This window comes from Lepidothrix coronata, unplaced genomic scaffold (genome assembly GCF_001604755.1).
Source record: "Lepidothrix coronata isolate B3197 unplaced genomic scaffold, Lepidothrix_coronata-1.0 Scaffold129, whole genome shotgun sequence".
NCBI classification, from domain to species: domain Eukaryota; kingdom Metazoa; phylum Chordata; class Aves; order Passeriformes; family Pipridae; genus Lepidothrix; species Lepidothrix coronata.
This window is the reverse complement of record NW_016690309.1, coordinates 287,297-298,403: the sequence shown is the minus strand read 5'-3', so window position 1 is coordinate 298,403 and position 11,107 is coordinate 287,297. Positions and strand designations below refer to the sequence as shown.

At 43.0% G+C, this 11,107-nt stretch overlaps 2 long non-coding RNA genes across 2 annotated transcripts in view; one reads left to right on the top strand and one right to left on the bottom strand.

Moving 5' to 3' along the window:
• The first annotated feature begins 2,088 nt into the window (after positions 1-2,088).
• LOC108503026 overlaps positions 2,089-11,107 on the top strand; it is a 161,675-nt gene continuing 152,656 nt past the window's right edge. The window contains exon 1 of the long non-coding RNA XR_001876698.1: positions 2,089-2,527. This is a non-coding gene — a long non-coding RNA (uncharacterized LOC108503026). The remainder of the gene's footprint in view (positions 2,528-11,107) is intronic.
• Positions 7,017-11,107, bottom strand: part of LOC108503030 — a 7,142-nt gene continuing 3,051 nt past the window's right edge. Inside the window, exons 3-4 of the long non-coding RNA XR_001876702.1 lie at positions 9,866-9,986; positions 7,017-7,124 (exon numbers count right to left, since the gene is read on the bottom strand). This is a non-coding gene — a long non-coding RNA (uncharacterized LOC108503030). The remainder of the gene's footprint in view (positions 7,125-9,865; positions 9,987-11,107) is intronic.

The following is an 11,107-nucleotide window of genomic DNA, read 5'->3' as shown; positions in this document are numbered from 1 at the left end:
GGGCTGTTGCTGCTGTTTGCAGGTTCTGTCTTTCTAGGACAGGTGCTGGTTTTCATTTGTTTGCCCTTTAACGAGTCTGAAGAAAGGCCTGGTAAATGCATCTGGTGGAGTTCTTCAGGCAGTTGATGAGATCTGGTTATAAGTTACTACGACAGTAGTTGTGATGTCGATCCTGTCGCTTGCTGAGGGATTCTCCCCTGTCTACTCTGTCATACTGGCAGGCTAAAAGAACTTGAAGATTCATTTTCTTGCAACCAGTGAGAAAAGTTTAAAAAATTAATAATAGAGAGAATAGAATGTTCATCTAAGTAGGAGAGCTGTAAACTTACCCTATTTTTCCTTTGCTGTGCTTTTTCAGAAGTCTTTGCCAGTGGTTTTTGCTGGTGTGTTCCCTTGCTTCCTCCCCCTCCCCTTTCACTCTTGTATAACCTTCTCCTTCCTGAGGAACTTTATATTTTCTTTTTCAGCACATTCATAATCGTTTCCTTGTCTCATTCCTGTCTCTTTGCTTACATTCTTTCCTTGCTCCTGAAACGCTTAAACTCATTCTCTTATCAAAATTAGCTCCCTATTTTTTTCCTGTCTCAAGTGAACTCCAAGCCTTTTGTTCTGTCTGTCAGCTGAAACCCAGAGCCATGTGCTCACCCATGGCCAGCAGTGGCGAGTCTTGGGCTAGTTGAGGGAGTTAGCAAAGGGCAAAAGCTGCAGCTTCATTGTTGGAGGAGAAGGAATGTGAGAGAGGCCTCCTTGATGTTCTTTGTTCAGTCTGGTGCTGTGGACTTCATATTTTGACGTCTTTCTGTCTCACCTGTGGAAAAGTTACCATGAGCTGTATCTTGGCATGCCAGGGAACCACACAGAAAATAATTCAGCCATTACCAAAACCACTATATTGTGATAGAGACCTAAGTGAATAGAATAAAAAGATTTTTCTAGATAAATGATAGAGATCTGTGACTGCTCTCTCAGAATATGTATTGTATAAACTCCTGTGATACTTAATCAGTAAAAATGGCAACATCTGTGATAACATCTTCCCAACTGTGGTGCTGCAAAGCATACCAGACTAACTCCTGGAAAAGCAGGAGCTGATTTTAAAATAAAGATCAAAGGAACTATGTTGTGTAATGGCAGAAGATCTATTGAAATCTGCTGTAGCATAAATTCATAGGTTTTAATGTGAATGAAATTGTAGACTCAGATTGAAGTCATGAAGTAGGATGCATATTCTAGTCACAAAAACTGTGCCTGCCTTAAAATAATAGATGTCAAAACCAAAGGGTGTGTTCGTGATTACAGCAAGTGCATTACCTGCCTTGCCTTGTAGTTGTTAAAACTTCCTAAAGGACCTTCCTCAACACAAGCACAAAGGAGATAGCTGACCTCTGTTGAGAAAGAGCACTAAGAAACACCAGCATCTGCTCCTTTACCCTTCAGTACAGTCCTTTGGATTACCAGAATTTTTAATCAAGAATTCTTATTTATGGGTGACTTCTTGCATGCTGTTTTGAAAGCATTGTCCCTGGTGGTTAGGAAGTTCCAGCTAGTTATGTTTTTTCCACTCATACTTGGCTGTAACCTTTGATAAAGCTCTGTGTGTGATGACCACCAAATACGGTGCTCCTTCCTCACAATGATTCCCATTACTGCGAAGGTAAGGTCTTGCGGTAGCCCGTTAACAATGGTTTATGTCCATTTTTGCCTGCTTTTTAACATATTTCTGCACTGAGTGACTTCCATTAGCATCTCTCAGAGTTTGGTTAAAGGTCTTTGTTCAGCGTGTTAAGTTCAATATACGTTATATTGTGGCCTTGTGTATGTGAGAGGGTTGGTGGATAGGAACAGATTTACAGGAGCTCTGGCAGGGCTGATTGCTGTTTGAAGGGCACAGCCACCCGTGTGGCAGCACCTCGGTGCTGCTCCTATTGTCGCTCCGTCAGGTTCACAGGCTGCTTTCCGATGCTTTTCAAGGGTAACGCAGGAACCTCTGGAGGCGTTACGGCCCTGCCGACACGGCCCTTCCAGCCCCTGCAGCGCCTCAGCCCCCGGACGCCTCCACCATCTTCCCCTCAGAGGCCGGCCGCCATCTTCCCTGAGGGGGCGTCGAGGAGAACTCGACAGCCCGAGCTGTGCGGTACATCTTCCTGCACCTTCCTTCTGAAATGTGCTCACGGGCAAGGCAGGGCAGCTTGCAAACTGCATCCCAGATTCAGTATTATTTAGAGACAACACAAAACCGAGAGTTTTTTTCCGTACAGAACCACAAAACTGCAGGGGTCTCCTGGTGTCTGTGGTCGTTCATTCACCTGCCCAAGACTCTGGATGAAGGCATTGCCTTGGCCCCAGTTCAGGTGGCTGCACACAAAAGCTTAACGATGAAAAAGCAAATACAGGAGGAAGTTCTTCAAATCTGAAAGTCCCCATCCCTTCCTCTGCGCTGTGGAGGCTGTAGCAGAAGTGTTTCGCTGGAGAGTTGTTAAAGGAGCTGGGCACTGACGGCCTGCACACTGTTCTCCCACTTCAGAGGGTATGTTCACACTGGTTTCTGGAGATTCTGGGGGAGGAAAAAGTGCTGCATGACAGACAGATATGGCCTTTTCAGTACTAGGGGAGATAAGGGGAGTCAGAAAAATCATTTAACATCAAACTCTGCCATTACTGTGTCTGCTGCACAGTTTGTGATGTTGTAAATCATGGAGCAGAAAGAAAAAATCTGACAGCTCTAGAGGAGATTGCATGGACTTAGTCTGGCCTGTGCTTCGTTTTTTAGAGGTGATTCTCTGCCACATTCTGGTTGTTCCTGTGAAAGACGATTTTTAATTTTTTTGGCTGTGTCAGCACTGTCAGTTCACAAACTAATCTAGCAGTAAATCAAGATGCTCTGTATTTGAGTGTTCTGCTGTCTCAGAGCCAAGAAGACTTCTCTCTGTATGTCGCTTCACTTGATCCTACAAAGAACATCCCTGCTATTACTGGAGTGACTCCAGTCAAAAGGAGTAGCATTGTCTTTGTGCAGACTGGCTTTGATCAGGACTGTGCCTGTTCAGAAAACAGAGGTTAGTGCCAACTCAGCTGAGCTCTGCTGATTTGCAGGTGATGGGAGAAGGGTCATGCCAAGCAGGTGACTAGCGCAGCTGGATTTTGTGTCTGCTAGGAACAAAATATGGTCAGCTAAATGCATGTGCAAGTGACCCAGAGCACACGGAGCTGGTTGTTTCTCATTGTGAGCTCAGGTGCAGGTGGTGTGCAGGAGATCTGTGTCCCATGGCAGTGCTGGATGCAGCCAGCAGGGCTGAGGCCGGAGGCCGTGGTAGTTGTTTCCCCAGGAAAAAGGAGAGTGTGTGTCTGTGTGTACAGGTACCCATGAGCCAGAGTGCACTTGGGTCATGGAACGGGTTTGAAAAGCTAAACATCCATAAGGCTTAAAAGGTGCAGAAAGAAAAAAATAAATCTCAGTATCTGTCACTGAGCTTGTGTTTGCTTATCCAAAGGTGCACAGGAAATAAAACAGGGATCAGAGTTTGAAGCCCAGAGACCTGTGCTGTGAGCTTGTCCTGCAGAAGGCAGATGGGAACAGCTCTGTGAGCACGTGGCACTGAGAGAGCTGCACACTGAGGCCAGTTCACTTCGTGCCACGGCAGCTGGGAGAGCAGAGTTAGAGCTGATACCTCTGCCACAGAACAGGCACAGCTGGCATTTAGTCCCAGTGATTCTACCTTGGATACACTGGACAACTAAATTCTATAGAAGATGTGAAGAAAACCTAAGTGGGAAACACTCGCTATCCACTTTTTATTTTGGAAGTGACATACATATATGTCTGATACAATTTGTGAATGTGCACGGCCCTGTAAAAATAGAAAAATAAATGTTGGCTTTCTAGTATTCCATATTGATTTGGGAAGTTTGAAATGTTAATGTTTCTAAGTTGATTTAAGGTACGTATTTGAGAATTCCTGGCCATGTTGACAACCTCTCCATGCAGCAGTGGTGCTGGGAGCTGTTTTGCAAATGTTTCTAACCCATTTAATGCTAAATAGCACCCAGTTTGTTAACAGAGAATTTTGTAGCTGTATAAATATACTTTGTTGTGTGCAACCTGATGCAGTTAATAAAATATTTTTAACTCCAGATAAAGACACAATATACAAAGATTAAATAACAAACTTTAAAACTGAGAATGATATAAATGTAGATCTTTGCTTATCCTAGGCTGGAGCATTCTGAACTAGAAGTTCAGAATGAAAGGAGAAACTATAATGTTACAGAAGTAGAATGTGGTTAATAGATCTAAGGCCAGGCAACTAAACTAACTAAATTAGGGTATTTAATATCCTGTCTTGGCATAATTCCAATTGTGTTATGTATTTTGGTGCAAATCGTTCATACATGTTCACTCTAAGCCTATTCCCTGCTGTTTTGGAATATTGTCCTTCTCCTCTCATTGAACTGAGGTTCCATGTGAGCACCCAAAGCTCAGAAGGACAGCTGTAATGATACTGCTATGATTTCATTGACAGCACAGCTATCAAACACTGCTGCCCAAGGCTGGAATTTGCAACTAAATCTGCAAATTAGGTGAAGAGCTAAAATAGCAGTAGGTGCCTGTCTGCATCCTTAGGCACCTAAGTACCTTTCAAACAGCCCCATAGCCACTCTTGTTTTGTAGAACAGCAGTGATAATCATTCCTCACTTTGCAGTTATCCTGGGAACACTGAGACACTGAGGTGTCTCAATTCCACCACAGAAGGGGCAGCAAACGAGAGGATCCTTCCTGTCCCTGTCCCTTTAACGAGCTGACTTCCTGGTGTCTGTCAGGGGCAGAGCACCACTTTGGCTTGTTTAGAGCATAATCCATGGAGCAAGCCATGGTGCCAGGATTCAGGGAAGGCTGTGGAAGGAGCACACTGTCTTTGGCATTGCATGTTTTAAATGGTCACTCTGTCTTACTGTCTTATAAGCCCCCATTTCAACCTGAGTTGGGGTGGAAAACTTGCAAATGCAATGACTGCCCTCAAAGCAGCTGTGGATAGGAGTGGGTTTGTCTTGTGTGGACGGTCAGTGGGGGTTCCTGGTGCTCTGGCTGATTCCATGGCACTGACCCAGGTTCCCCTTCTGTCCCATCCCTGCTCCCCTGTGCAGAGATGCGGGGTCTGTGTGTTTAGAACTGCTTGCAGCGGGGAGCTGGGAGGAATAGCTGCTTTTCACTTTACTCTGCTTCTGGCATGGATCTTTTCCCCACAACTCCTGAGCCTCTGTGAAAGAAATATGGCTTAAAGCAAAACTAAATGCACAACCTAAGTGTAGTAATGAACAAAAAGTGAGAGTATTATAAAAAGACGTCCTGAAGGATTTATAAATGTTTCCTGTCTGCGGCTCATATGGGAACATTGACTACATAAAGCAAAATCACTTACTGTAGACTTTTATACTGACTGTATGAAATTAATGGTTTAAGGAGAAATTAAACCAAATTCTCCTTGTTACTGTTATAGCCCTACAAGTACTATTTTGAAGACAGTATTTGCCTCAGATTAATTCTGACATAATTAATCTGTATCTGGAAACAGAACATTTTTAATAGACAGCACAGCTGAAAAACAGTTGTTTTAACTATAGGAAACTTTTTTTCCTCCCTAGTCACAGGGTCTTTTCTCAAAGAAGTTATTGTGGTGATGCTACCTTGAGTTTTCTCTATTTCATCAAACTGTTTGAAGATGGTCATTAGGTCACTGGCTATTTTTTATATACAGAAGGAACCAGTACAGATTCAGATAATCTTATGGAAGAACTAGTAATTATTTTAATTACAGCAGCTATGTTGTAAGTTGCAATAAAGAGGTAGTGCACATTCCCTTGCAGATTTACATGCCCACATCTGCATTGTAGGACATACTTTTCTGCACATGAGTAGTTTGCTTATTACCTTTAATAAAAAAAAAAATTCATGATTTGTAAAAGCTGATTTTAAACTTCAAAGTAGGAATTAATTTTTTTCTAAAGTTAGCCAGCAGCAGCTCCAGAGTTGAAAGAAATAAAAGACTTTTAGTTGGCAAAGTCCAGATGAAACTCTTAATAGAAAAAGGATACTATGTGAAAAAGTCCCTAAGATGCCTGTTGTCTCTTAATATTCCCAGGCAGAAAACTATTTCCCAAAGGTTTGCAGGTTTAAAAGCTATTTGTGTTTGGCATCTTTGGTGTCGATGATGAACATGGAAAGTGGGATGGGTTCCTGCATGACGGGCTCTCCCTTTGAAATATGAGATGGCAAATCATTTCTTTAAACCCACTGGTTGGCAAAGCCTGGGAAATAAATGTAACAGTGCATGGAAAAAATGCAGTCTAGAAGTTCTCCAAGTAGGCTCCTCAGTGGAGAGCTGTGATGGAGGGGAAGGGAGGTGCAATGATAATAAGAAGTACAGAAATGAATTAGTGGTGTACAGAAGGGGAACTGGGAGGGTTTCCCCCCTGTCTTCAGTATAAGAATTTGGCAACATTCACAGTGCAATAAAACGTTGCAAACAAAACATAATTTTCTTCCTTTAAAACATATTCTGCAGTTAAACCAAAGACGTTTTTGAATTCAGGTGCACAGAGAACTGTTGAAACACAGGATGAAGTTGTGAAAATCCTGGTGGTTCACTGGTGTGCAATGGCATCCCTCAGTTTTCTGCAGCTCGGGATGTGTCTCGTAGTGCTTCAACTATGTAGTCTGCTACGAAGTTGTTACGGAGTTACTTACCAAAACCAACTGTGTGGGATGCAGCTCCGTGGATTCCAGTGAGGAAGTGCCTCTCCTGGGTGCGTCTCCTCACTTGCTACATTGGGCACAGTTGTTATAATCCCTCTTTCTCCCCAGAGGGGATTTTCCCTTGCATATACACGTGTGTGTGTACATAAGTAAAATTAGGATTGATATCTTAAATGTCAAGTGACAGTGTATATCCACTCAGTTCAAGCTGTAACTACTTACAACAGTCATTAAAAATCACTGTTTATAAAGAGCATTACCTGCCTGTAACAAGATTGCTTGGGGAGATTTACAGGGTGATGTCTGGTGGGTGACAGATCAGGGCAGCGCTGAGACACGATTCTGAAATATGTGCTTGTCTCTCTGGGTATCCTTAAAGAGAATAAAGGAATTTCCTTTTTAAGGAAAAAGGAAAAAGAAAAGAAAAATTGTAGCTTGCAGGGAATTCAGAGTAGGAAAATTTTAAATCTGTCAGCAGTGGTGGTGTTTGGAGGTTTCATGAGCAATGCATGAAATAATGTTCACTGAGCTGGAGAACAGCAGTATCTGGTAAAGAACCTTTCGAGGTTTCAGTGCCCAGCATTCCTTTTCCAAGCACAGTTCTTAACACTGTGTCAGGGCTTGAGGGTTGTTGGCAAAGTGTTTTTCCATCCTTCGCTTGCAGAGTACAGCATCACAGAAAGCAGGATTCAGAGCCCCCCAGATGTTCTGTTGGCCCCTCCTTTGCCTGGAGAAAGGATAAACTGTACTTACTTCATTCCCAACAGATGCCTGTCGAACCTGTTCATAAAACTCTAATGAGCGAGATCCCACAGTCTCCCTGGAAAATCCATGGCAGCGCTTCATGCTATTAATCCTTCCTTTTCTCTTCCCCCTGCCCAAGTAGCCTAAATCTCCCCACATTGTTCATGTTATGTGATGATCTGGAATGCAATTCTGTTTGCTTTTAGAAAACTGCATGAGCAACTTGGCTGTAGATGACGTTCAGTTCCCTTGGCAGTCTCACACTCGAATCCTGCACTAGGAAATTCTTGCCAGTTCTTTGTGATTTTCGTGTCTGTCTCATGATACTCGGTGTTTTTCCTGAAGCTGCAGTTACTGAGCCACAGATCTTCACTTTTATTACAGAAGGAAAAAAAGAATCAAATGTCCCTGCTCAGGAAAATGCTTGCAAAGACTTATTAAAAAAACAACAAAGGAGTTGTCAACCAGTGTTTTCAAGTTTGCTGTGTAAATTTTTAGGCTTTTTAAATATTTGGGCTTCAAAGTATTAGAGATTTTGATCCCAAAAGTGCATGAAGGTCAGGTAACTTGTCTGGGTCTGAGCAAGCACAGCACAATCAGCCCAGAGAAGTGAATTCTAAACCTTGGTAGTCTAAAAATGCAAAAATATTTTTCTGTTGCTTTCAAAATCAGCATAGAGTTGAATACTACACTGCCCTGTAGAGCCCAAGGTGAACTGTACTTTATGAAACCGTGGTATTTGCAATCACAGCATCATACTAATACCAAACCGTGCTAAGGAGTGTAGTGTTTGCCTTGAAAGAATTGAAGGTTGAAGTGGTTCAGAAAGTTTGGTAAACAGGGAACTGCATTCCTATAAAAAGGAAAATACTGAGATAAAGTGTTCAGATGGGGCAGCTCATTTTCAGGAGGAATGTGGGAGGGATATTCATTCCTGCTTTGTCACATTTACATATTTATTTTTCAAAATGAGCGTTACTTCATTTTTGTATTACTTTTTTCACATAGATGTTCCTTGTTATGACAAATAAAGTAACCTCATACATGGAACCAATACTAGGTTATAAGGATCTGTGTCTTAAAAAAATGCTTAGGATTTTATAGATCTGCAGTCAAGTGGAGTGACTTGTTTCAGAAGAGTTTTACAAAGTTCTTCAGAAAATAGCATTAAAGAAAGGATTGAGGGGGAGAGAAATGCCAACTGTCCCTCAGTTTGTATGTTATTAACACATACCAGATGTCTCTCTTACAGGATAGATTACGAGTTATGACTGAATGAATTTTAGTAAAAAACCTGTAACTTTTCAAGTCAGTCAAATATTAAATGCTCTGAGTATTTTTTTCTCTGTATCGCTTGTAAGTTTGCTACGATGTTCAAAATAGGTTTGGTTTTTTTTCTCCTCCTCTTGCCCCAAACCAAAATCCATCTGGTGTTTGTTGGCTTTCTGCAGATGATGGCTGGACTTAGTGGCTTTGACCCCGGTTCATTTTGATTAAGCTTGTTAGTATTTTATGGTTTTAGTATCTGTTTTACAACATTTTCATTACTGTGTATTTTATTAAGGTTCAAGTGGTTTGTATTTTTATGGTTGCATCTGGTCTGCATAAACTCTGCTCCAGTTTAAAAAGCTGCTTGTCTCCATCCCGGGCATGGGGAATTCTGAGGAATAGTAGGATGTGTGTGTGTCAGTCACAGGTTGGCACCTAGGAAACTCTTGCTTCTGGACTAGCTAATTTGACTTTGGGCAGCAATAATCTTACTGCCCAAAGTATGGAAAAGGCTGTCTGTCTGTCTTCATGCCTTTGTGTTTGGTTACATGTGGATGTTTCATATTTCCATGCTTCAGTATTTTGCAATGTTTGCCTTGAAAACAAGAGCAGTTATTCTTGAGAGGTGGTTCAGGATGCCATTGGGGCAAGCTACAGGATCCAAACACACTGCTGGATCCTTAGATTTTTTTAGTCAGTGTTTAAGAAGAAATCCTGCCTATATCAGAGTCAAGGAATCTTGAGTTTAATTACCCATTAAGTTGATAAGTTGTTTTTCTCTTGATAATCATACAAGTTGCTGATTTGCTTTGGCGTTCAACTGGCTGCATGTTGTATAAGCTTCTTCTGCCTATACTGCTTGATTAATAATGTTTAAACAGGAAAAAAAGGATGCTTACCTATTTTAGTCCCATAGGTTATTATATTTCTGAAAGGCAAAATAGGAGGACTTCAAATGTAAATTTAAATAATACTGTATTGAATAACTAGTCTCTGAGACTGTAAATGCACTGACAATGTATCCCAAGTCCTTCTTGATTTGATCATATCGTTTTTCAAGTGTTTGTTCTAGAGCCCTGAAAATTTGAGGGAGTCCTTACCTGACTTTCTTTAAAGGCATCTGTTTGTAAACCATTTGCTGCAGGACTGAAATACTTCTGGTCCTTCCCAATTTCTCCTACCAGATGAATTCTGTTAATGACTTGAGTGTCCCAGTATGCCCTAGGTATATAAACACACACATGAACACAAATACTTTTGTGCACACAGATGAGCACACAAAGTTTTGCAAACAGTACGATGGGAGTTAAACGTATTTGTTGGTGCTGATAAAGGAGTTGGACTAATAGGGCTCTGATGGGTTTTAATTTCCACTTTTAGTTCTTTAGGTCAGTCAGTGATTTGAAGGTGGTGTGTACCAGCAAAATCTGTCAGTCTCACAACTCAAGAAGGGACAAAATGCCTGGTTAATTCCCTGGTGTGTCTGTGCTCTGTGCAGTGTTGGGGACCTCAGCTTTCCTGTGCTTAGCCAGAGCGGTGACTCTGGGTGGGACTAGTTTGACACCGTGGAACTGCAGGAGTATTGCCACAGCACAAAGCACAGCAGTTGGCTGATGTGCACCTGTGCTCTGAAAAGAGTAAGTTTATGTCTGCAAGGTTTTGGTCTCGTTGCTGCAGGACAGCCCTGCCAATGAAAAAGCAAAATGAAGGTTAAATCAACACCTGCTCCTTGCAGAGTCCTGTCAGTGCCATCCAGCTGGGGCTGGGTGGAGTTCCATTCCCCACCACTCTCGAGTGTTTTACACACAGTGGACAGCCCCTGTCCAAGCCATGGACTGCCAGGTTCTCCACGAGAATGTTGTGGAAAATGCTGTCAGAGGCTTTATTAAAGTCCAGGTAGACACGTTACAGTCCTTTGCTCATCCATAAGGGTGGCAGCCTGCTTCAGGATTTCCTTCATGGAAAGTGCCTGTACTCCGCTGCCCTTCAGGAATGCCTTCCCAGGCAGTCTGCCAGCCTGTCTCCTACTGTTCTGTTGTGCGCTCAGGTGACACGAGAGATAGCATGTGCTGCCCCGGGAATGTTCCCAGGGAAGGCGGGACGTGTCCCTGTGGAGCGGCTGCGGGACACCCGCGCGGGGAGCGGGGCCCGCAGGGGGCGCCAGAGCGCAGCGGAGGGCGGGGGAGGCGGGAGAGCCAGGTGGGGACAGGTGTGAGACAGGGGGTACAGATGTGAGGCAGGGAGCCAGGTGGTACAGGTGTGAGACAGGGGGTACAGATGTGAGGCTGGTGTGAGACGGGCGACTCACAGGTGACCCACGGGTGATCCGTGGGTGAGCCGTG